At 50.9% G+C, this 9588-nt stretch overlaps 1 protein-coding gene across 1 annotated transcript in view; it reads left to right on the top strand.

Moving 5' to 3' along the window:
- The first annotated feature begins 1518 nt into the window (after positions 1–1518).
- Positions 1519–9588, top strand: part of LOC148184954 (uncharacterized) — a 46397-nt gene continuing 38327 nt past the window's right edge. Inside the window, 1 exon segment of the mRNA XM_088051883.1 lies at positions 1519–1620. The gene's annotated coding sequence lies outside the window, so the exon portion shown is untranslated.

Genomic DNA, 9588 nt, shown 5'->3' with positions numbered 1-9588 from the left:
CCTCATTTGCATCTGTCCTAGTATCCAAGCTACAAATTAGACCTGGTTAAAATTTCTTTCAGCAAAACTGTGACTTGAATAAAACTTTCTTGAGTTTTGGGGGAATTGTAGGAGCTCTTGTTTTTGGGAAGTGGCTTTTCTGTTGAGCGCTGGAGTTCAAAAATGTGCATTCTCCCTTCTGTTACAGGTTTGGAAGATGACCTAGAGTAGGTCACATCATCTACCCAAATGTTTTACCACTTGTTTAGATAAAAATAGTTGTCTGGGTTAGTAAATATTCTTTGAGATCATTGGACAACAAAAGCTATCCAACTGGTGATTATTAAGATTATTATAATTACTTTTATTAAATGAAACCAGCTGATTCTTGTGCAACACTCTTCTGGGCTCCACAGACCTTTACTGTTGAGACTCGGAGGAAAAAAAAAAGAAAATCTTTTGTTATCCCTGGGCAGGGATGTGTTTTTTGAGATTTGAGTTCTGTGGTTTTGTTACGAAACTTATGACAGTCGGTCATGTGGTTTGCTTTCTGGGCCGGCTGAACCCTGCTGAACCCGTACGCGAGGCAGCACAGTTTAATGATTCACAGGGGCTATGTTTTGGTTTGGCTGTTGCTGAACGGAGGCCGTGCAAACCTGCATGGCCAGGGAACCCTCTCGGCTGAAGTCACTGAAAAAACTTGGCTCAAATCTCCGTAAGCCTGGACCCAACATGGCCCCGCCGTTGGGCCAGGCCCTCTTTGGATGTCTTGGGTTCTAAGAGCTGGCCATGCCTTGTGGCACCTCGACTTTTTCACTGGAGAACTGGGTTCTCCCTCTTTTTACAGTAATGGGTGGCTGCAAAAATTTTTGGGAGTCCACGAGGGCTTGGTTTTTTGTGATTTTTTTTTTCCCCTCGCCTTTTCCCCTTGCCTCCCACCACCTCGGTGTTGCGGGACGCAATTGACCCCGAGGCTCTCTCTTGGCGTTGGGTCTCCGCCGTTCGGCGTGCCCGGTTATTTGCACGACCTTGGAAGGGAGGAAGCGGGGCGAATTCCCGGCCGGCTCCTCGGGGAGCCGGAGCACCGGGAGCCATGGTTGGTGGCGGCGCTGGCGAGGGTGGGACGCGGCGGACCCGTGCTCTTTACTCGGCGTGTTTAGCGTTGCCTTTCCAGCCGGAGGGAGCCCGGAATGCCCCGATCCCTCCCGGCCAGGGGGAAAGCGGCCGCCTGCCATGTTCGCGGGGAGGCGGCGGGCGCCCTTCTGCCTGCCCCGCGCCTGTCACCGGAGTTGGAGTTCGCATGGAGGAGGCCGGCGGAGGAGGAGGGAGGCGGGAGGCGGGAGGAGGAGGAGGAGGAGGAGGAGGAGGGAGGGGGCCGCCTTGTTTGTGGCTTGTCAGCAGCCGCTGGAGACAAGCCTCCATGTGTGAAAGCCGCTTGGCATGAATGCCTGGGCCGTACCAAGCGCCGCGGCGCCCGCGGGGGGAGGCGGCCCCGCCGCCCCGCCGCCCCGCGCAGACCAAAGGCCCGGCACGGCTTCCCCGTGAGTTGCCCCGATGCTGCCGTAGCGCCCGCCCGGCACAGCAGCGCCCGCTCCCCGCCGCCCCCGCCATGCCGCCCCGCGCCCTGGCCGCCTGAGACAGGTAAGCGCCGGCCGCGGGCTCCGAGCCGGCGCCGCCGCCCCCGGGGCCGCTCCCCGCCCGCCGCCGCCCCCGCTCCCCCGGCCGCGTGTGCCGCAGGCAGCCCCGGGCCGCTGCCCGCCGCCCCCGGCTCGGCGGAGGAAAGTTTTGCGGCGGCCGTGGCCGGGGCGCCGTGCCTCAGTTTCCTCCCCGTCTCGGTTCTTCCCCGCCGGCGGGGCGAGGGGAGGGACCGCGCCGGCCGGGGGGGATCCCGGGACCGGGCGCGGAAGGGACAAAAAGCGCCTTCCACCTGTTGGCTTCTGTCCCGGCGGCTTTTGTGGGGGTGGCGGGCCGGGGGGAGAGCCCGGGGCGGCCGCCGGCCCCGCTGCCCCGCGCCGGGGAGAAGCCCCGCGGGGGAGGGTGGAAAGCCGGGGTCTTTTGTCAGCCGTCCATCCCGCTGCCTCCGGAGGCAGGCAGATCGCCGCGGGGATGGGAGATGTTTTTTCCCCCTCCTGGATGTCGGGAGATTAGATGAGATGTATTTACAGTTGCCGTTTATCAGCAAGTAAATATCGAGCTCGGCGTGAGAGCAGCAATGCGAAGGCTGCTTGCTTGCTCTCTTGCCGGAGGTTTTGTAGCTGTTATCCTACTGTTGGTGAGGTGATAATGTGCAAGAGCCAAAAAAAAAAACCAAAAAAAAAAAACCAAAAAAAACCAAAAAACGAAGGGGAGAGAATCCCTGCTCCTCACACCCGGGCTTATCGCAGTATCGGTACTGGCTTTGGTTAAATTTGGAGGGCTATTTTTTTTCCTTGTGGCATAACACACAGAAAGCCTCCTGAAATGCTAGGTGCATCCTCACGAGGTCTTTTAAGTTTGTCGTGTGCCATTATTCAGGTTTCATTGATTCTAGTTATTTTGTTAAAAAATAACCTACAAGATCCTGAGCTGCACGAATGTTCGTCATCCTAATGTCCTGGCACAACCTATGCGAGGCAGGAGCTGGAAGAGGGGGAGAGAGTGAGGATATGTGCTTTCCCAGTCGAGGCTGGGAGGAGAGCATCATGTGTTGAAGAATATGAGCAGGAATGGGAGATGGGGGAGGGAGTCTAAATTGTCCTGAGACCCTATTCAATCCAGCAAGGAAGATGGAGGATCTTGCTGCTGCAAAAAAATGCACGGCAGAAATCTCAGCCAGCTTCTCTCTGACTTGTTACCTCCCTTCAATAAATAAATAAATAAGCAGAAAAAGAATCAAAGCAAAACCCTGTGATTTGCTGTAACGTTTTCCATGATAGCTTTATCCCACATGCCTTACAGTCAGTCCAGTGATGGAGGTATGTGAGAAGCAGGGAGAGAGACTCTGAGGTTTATCGTCACAGGAGGGGGAGAAGTATCAGATCATGTTTGAAAGGAGACTTGTCAGGCAATGAGGAAGGGAGGAAAAATGCCTGTTCTAGGCAGCTGGACCTGGGGAGAAGGAGGTGCCTCCAGCACCTATGGTTCTGAAGCTGGGTGGAAAATCTGTGGAGAGGGGATGTCAACAGATGGGGGAGTGGGGAGGAAGCATGTCTGAGGAAGACCTTGGACCGTCTCCTTGGAGGGCTTTTAAAGAGGGGAAATTTTGAACTGCATCAGGGCACGAGCAAGGTTAAAGCACAGCTAAGCTAAGTGTGATGTAGCAGGACTTTCCAGTATGGAAGGCTGAGGTTGAGACAGAGGTTGAGTTTTCTGACTTGGCAGAGTTTGGGGCATCTGGTGAGGGGAAGAGATTTTTGTAGCTGGAGTGGTTGTGACTTGGGCAAGAATCGCATTTGAGAGAATGAGGAGAGAGCCTGTGCCTTGCCTTTTCCATAGGTGGCTTCTCTGGTAGAGGGGCCTTCCGTTAAAATATCTTTGTAAATTTCTGTTAGTTTTGCTGGAATGTGACTATAGCAAGGAGAAAGTCATATGTCCCTTGTGAAAAGAAGTGTGGGGAAGAAATAAACTTTTATTGCTTTATCGATGTTTCCATGCACCCAGCACATCCACATGCATGGAAACAGCAAGTTTGTGCAAACACACCTGCCTGTGTCGCACATCCTTCCTCTTGAGGGGCAATGTGCATGTGTTGTGAGCGTGGTTCCTGCACAGACATGGCCCAACTCTTGTGTTTTCCTCAGTTTACAGGATAGCTTATTCCCTCAGCCTGGTAGCAGTAGTACATGACAGCCGACTTTGCGATAGCACCAACTGCATGTGAGGTGGCTGAGACTTAAAACCAGTGTGTGACATGCTTTAGCTTTTCCATTCATGGCAGCATTCCCATGATGGAGCAGGGATGTACCGCAGGCGTCTCGCATGCACAAATAAAATGTTACTCACGTGCAGAGGACAGGTCTCAGGTCAGATGCACCCCAAGTCACTCTCTTTGGGAAGAAGCTGAAGCAGCACCAGCTCGTTGCAGGGAGAGCTCGCAGGCTGCTCCCACACACGCAGATCACACGTGTGCACGCTCCACCTTTCCTCTCCAGGATCACCTGTTTGAATTCCAGCTGGTCTAGCAGCAGAGGGAAGTTTTGCACCCTCCTGGATGGCGATTTGATGGCCTTTCTGTTCCAGCTTGGCGCTGGTCGGACTTGAGCCACAAAAGCTTAACAACAGGGAACACTAATGAGCCCCTGCTTGGCATGCTGAGAAGAAAGACTAAGGGCTGAGTGGGCATAAAAACAGTGGCATGGAGCCCCTTGGCCAGAGTCTGAGCCTCGGCATGAAGGCTGGGGAGGGAGCAGAGTCTCTGGCCTCGGGAACAAGACGGCAGCGCTGCAGCAAAGGCAGGAGAGGAGACCATGTTGGGGGGAGGAGAGCAGGCTGCTGTTTCCACATCATCTGAAAACTCAACCTGCTGTCAGGACAGAAGGAAGGCTTGTGCATATTTTATGTCACTTTTCTCCTTCTAGGACAAGCTGCTGATCTGATCAGCTATGCACTTTAAAATCCTTGACACGCCAATCAGCAAGTATGACTCGAGGCCAATAACCAGCCTTGGCCTCCTGCCTTTGCTCCTTTGTGGACATCCCATGCCGCCCTTCCCCGGAGAACGTGTGCACAATTAAACCCTGCACGGCGTTCCTCAACTACGGCATGGGATGTGACAAGCTGCGTGGAGACGGGGACAGAAAATGGCAACGTGTCAGGGCTGGGGGGGGTGGAGGCGGGGAGGGGAGCTGGCCATTTCTTATGCTGTTTGCTGATGTCTAGAAGGAGACTAAATGGGCAGATCGGTTTTCCTTTGAACTGGTGGTGTGCCGTTCCAGTCAGCTGCTCTTGCTTCAGAGAGGTAGCTCACGAGTTGGTGGGGCTGGCAATAAACCAAATGTAATTTCACTCCTTGAGCCTGAATTTTGTTGGGGGCTGTCAGACAAGAGATTTCTCCTCAGCAGTTAGTTATTCAGTGCTGCATCTGCATGGCAGAGCCACTTGAGCCACTGACATTGCTCCTGCACCAGTGGTGCTCCCTGCCCCATGCCGAAGGGTTCAGGCAGCCCAGGCACCATAGTTTTGACAACAGTCTCTCACACACAGACATGTAACTCCTGTGTCCCCTAAGCCAACTCACTGCCCTAAAGATCATTTTGGGACACGTGGGGAAGCGAATATTTTTTCTGTGTGATGCAGCGTTGTGACCCTAACAGAGTTAGCATCAGCCCTGCTTTATCCTTCACTTCTCCCATGTGAGAAATGGCCATTGGATGCGGAGGTCTGATGGAACTTGAGATCCTGGCACTGATCTGATGGGCAGCCTTGGGCAAATTGCCTTAAAGCTGTCGTGGAGCTTCCTACTGCAATCTGTGAGCTGGGGTAATGCTTGCCCAGCGCCCCAAAGGGTTGTGTGTGCCTGTGCAGCCACCACGGCGGGCTCGCACACCAGCCCATGGACAAAGAGTGTGGTTTTGCACCGAGCGTGACTTATGCGATGATAAATTCTACTCGAAGTATGCACACACTCGGCGCTCTGTTGGACAGTGAATTCTGTTTTGTCCTTCCAGCAGAAAACCGTGCAACTTGCCAGTGACATGGACTGGACATGTATTCCCATAACAACAATATTATAAACATATGGTAAACCTGGTGTAACAACTGCTGCCCGTGTCTCCACGCAAACAAGGAGCCGGTTAACAAAATCTTGAGGCTGTCTGAGGCTGTATCTCCCCAGACTGTGATCTCATCAGCTTTCCCAAGCTAACCTCAACCTGGTCACTGCTTGGATTGTAAACTTGGGATGGGTGGGGGGGTGAGAGCAGTTAGCAGGAATGGCTATTGGTGATTCAGTCCACTTCCCTGTGACTCAGAACTGAACCATCCCTCGGTAGGATATTTGGGGATAGTACTCTTCAGATGTTGAACATCGGTCTAGTTCTTAGAAGTTCTGCAGTACCCAGGCTTGCTTGCTTGCTTACAGCTGGGTTTTTCTCAGCATCTTTTGTGAAAACAAAACCCTAAAAACTACTTCTGACTATTAAAGACGCCATGGTAATTTTTGCCAAAAGAAGAAGGGGGAGTGGTCTTAGCCCTGGGCACTTTGCCAGATTTGAGCTCAGGAAATTGCAGTCTATCTAGGTAAAACTCCCTATAGTTTAAATGAAAAAAAGTATTCATCTCTTACTGTCTTAAAGGGTAAGCACTGTGTTCTCTGGAGCCTTAAACAGACAGTACATTCTGGCTGGAGAGGTGGTTACAGTTGCTTGCTGGGAGAAGAGTTTTTTATGCAAAAACTGGGGCCTTTTTTGCATTTTTGGGATGCTTCTAATTGCAAAATGCTGTATACATTTTGGGTTATTGCAAAGCTTGAATGAATATGTGGCTCAACATACAAATGCAAGGAAATATGCTGGTGTGGTGTTTGCACAGGGAGCAGGCGCAGCCAGCAAATACACATCTTTTCTGTGGCAGAAAAATAAGGACCAGTTTTTCAGTCTTGCGCGTGTGCATCTGGGGGCTGGATTTTGTATGTTTAGCAGCAATTGCTTTTGTAAGCTGCTGCTAAGGCACGTAACTGGCTGTGTGCAATTGCAGTAATGGAATGTGAAAATGCAACTACACACAGACCTGTAATCTTGCATGCAAAATACTGCTGGTCTAGCTCTCCAGGTACCAAAAAATGGTCTGAGATTGTACTTGCCTTTCCATTTAACTGTGTTCACCTACATTTTTCAGGTGACAGCTGTGTGTATGGAGTGTTGAATGATTATCCTTTCTATTTTTGCTCCAAGAAGAATGAAATTAAATCTTTACTAGTGATCATGGCAGTGCACATGTCGTGATAAGTCCAGGATGGAGGTGGCTGGGGGGTTGCAATGAAGATTCCACAACAAATCCTGGGGAAATGCATGGGTGAAGGAGAGCAGAGTGAGCTCCTGTTCCCCCTACAGATGAGTATTCAGCTGCTGAGTTTGGCAGTGCTGTCAGGATCTGACCTTACCTTCTGCTAAATCCAGTACTTTCAGGGCCCCCAAAACAGAACATGCTTTTGGGGACAAGTGGATGCAAGGCTGAATATCCATGCTGGGAAGGGTGTCCTTGGATATTCCAGCCCAGGACCCCCAAAGTTTGAAGCAGGTCTCCTCCTCCTCACTCAGTGTTGTGTCTCAGCCCTGCCCCAGCGAGATGCAGGCAGCTGGTGGGGGGGTCACAGGAGAACAGCTCACTTTCTCTGCACTTCACTCTCCAGCTTCTCTGGTGACAGTGATAACAAAGGGCTGCTCAGCATTCGGTGATACTGATCTCTCTCAGCACACTAAACTTGAGTCCTGCAGGCTTCTCACTCCCCTCGAGGCTTGGGTGTCACTGCACCCTCCCAGCCTGGGGTGGCCTGGGACAGTACCCCTGGGGACTGACAGCTGAACTTTGTCCGCGAGTTCTGGAAGCATGGATTTCTTCTTACCCAAACCCGTGATTTTATTTTCAGGTTATTTCTTGCCATCCTGGGTCCTTGACTGCAATCACTTCCATTTTGCATGCTGCTCTTTGTAATTGAATCTATCGATGTATATTTAATCCACTTGGCACCGTGGTTGGTAACTAGGCACTGCTTCCCAGCCTTCTGTCGCTTGTTTTCACAATTACCGTCTGAAGTTGGGGTGGGTGCCTGTCGCTCAGCTCTTTGCCCAATTGCTAGACTGCCTGGGAAGACCTGTGCTTGACAGTCAGGTCCACAGCTGGTGCAGCTCCTGTCCTTCCATCTGGACCTCAGCCAGGTGTGTAGGACTTGGGTCATGGAAGCTAAGCCTGTTGGGTTTAATTCTCTTCTCTGCCACTGATTTGCTTTGTGTGATCACGGGCAAGTCCTTTAACCTCAGATGGCCTCAGCTGGGTTATCTACTTCAGAAAGGTGTTGTAATGCTTAATTATTGCCAGCTCTTCAGAAACCCCTGGTGGGAAAAAAATGCATTTTATTCAGAAATATCGCTGACCTTCCTGGCCTTTCTAAGCCACCTTGGTGGTGCTAGGAGATACTATTTTTCCAACCTCAGTAATGTTTCTTCAATTTTTCATCTGTACATTCACCCACTCTCTCAGCTGCATGTAAAAATGCCAAGCTGTCTGAAGTCATGGAAATATTTTTATAAACTTGACAGCCACGGCAAACATTCCTTCTTGGCAATAAACAAACAAGGTACACAACCTGCCATTAACATCAATTTATAGCAGAGAGACCTTCCTCACTCATTGATGAGGGAATCGTAGACAATTCTTGTGCTAGCAAGCCATAAAGTAGTGTTGTCTGAGATTAGGAAAATGCTGGATCCTTTGGGTTCCTGTGTGCAGGGAGTAACTGGGAGGCTCTGTTTGCCCAAGTGCGTGCGGGAGTTCAAGCAGGCACCGGGTATTTGGTTTATTCAAGGCTCTTACAAACTATGTTTGGCTTGGGTGTACGTGTGCTTGGGGGCTTGGTGTTTGTTTGTAGGCACAAAAAGCCTGTTTTCCATAGTGGCAGCTGAAACACAAAGGTGGTACAAATTAAACTGGATAAATTTTAGACACCTAAAAAAAAAAGCTGCAAGCAAAACACATCAGTCGGCTTTGCAGGAGCAGAGCCCCCGTCACGCAGCCTCCTGTGCACCCTCCTTCCATTTTCCTTGCAGCTGGCTGTGGGCTGGGAGGGTTGGCAAGTACCTGAACCCACACTGCAACACCTCCCTGGGGACAGTTCCCCACGTAAGCACACAGACAGTGCTCGTTTTGGTGTGTTCTAGATCAATTTTCTCTGAATACGTCTAAACACAGATCTCCAGAGACGCTGGTGGTGCTAACAAAAAAAAACAACAGGTACCCCTCTTTTTCTTACTTTACTTTGGGTTATGTCTTACTTTTCTAGCAGGTCCTCTTCCTACCATCTTTGAGTAGTGGATTCTCTGTGGTGTACTCAGGAGAAGAAAGTCTAGACTGTTCTTCACCTGTGTCTTTGACGGAAGACTCAAAGTAGGGAGCCAAGCTTCTTTCTTACCACCTCACTCATTCACTGCCTCTGTGCCGTAGTTCCTCCCCTCTTCAAATGAGGATGACAAGTCTTCACTCTGCTTCCACAAAACCTTTGAAAACTAAGGAGAAAAACATGCAGGGCATTTGTCTTCCCCTCTCCAGGAAATCATAAATCCCTCCCCTCACCCCTCACCCCTCTCCCTTCTCCTTTCTACCTTTTTCCCTCTCTCCTCTTTTCCTTTCATTTTAAGAGTTGTTATTATTATATTCTGTCCCTTTAGGTCTCCTCTACTTCCACTGCTCTTGCAATCTGTCTCTCTCTGCTGTTTCCATATCCCCTTCTATTTGCAGCTCTCTTCCTTCTGTTCATGTCATTTTCTTCTCTCACCCTGTATCTTCTACCCTCCCCCACTATTCATGCGCCGCACACTCCTATCGCTTCCCTCTAGTTTATCCTCCAAATTCCTCCCTTATGTGTGTCTCCACCGCGGACCCCTTTTTGTTGTTGCCGGCTGCGTGTCCCTGCGGCCT

The sequence above is a fragment of the Pseudopodoces humilis genome, chromosome 2 (assembly GCF_049639895.1).
Source record: "Pseudopodoces humilis isolate 2021_Gansu_Grassland_sample_001 chromosome 2, ASM4963989v1, whole genome shotgun sequence".
In the NCBI taxonomy this organism is placed as follows: Eukaryota; Metazoa; Chordata; class Aves; order Passeriformes; family Paridae; genus Pseudopodoces; species Pseudopodoces humilis.
Note: the sequence above shows the minus strand (reverse complement) of the source record. Positions and strands in the feature narration are given on the sequence as shown.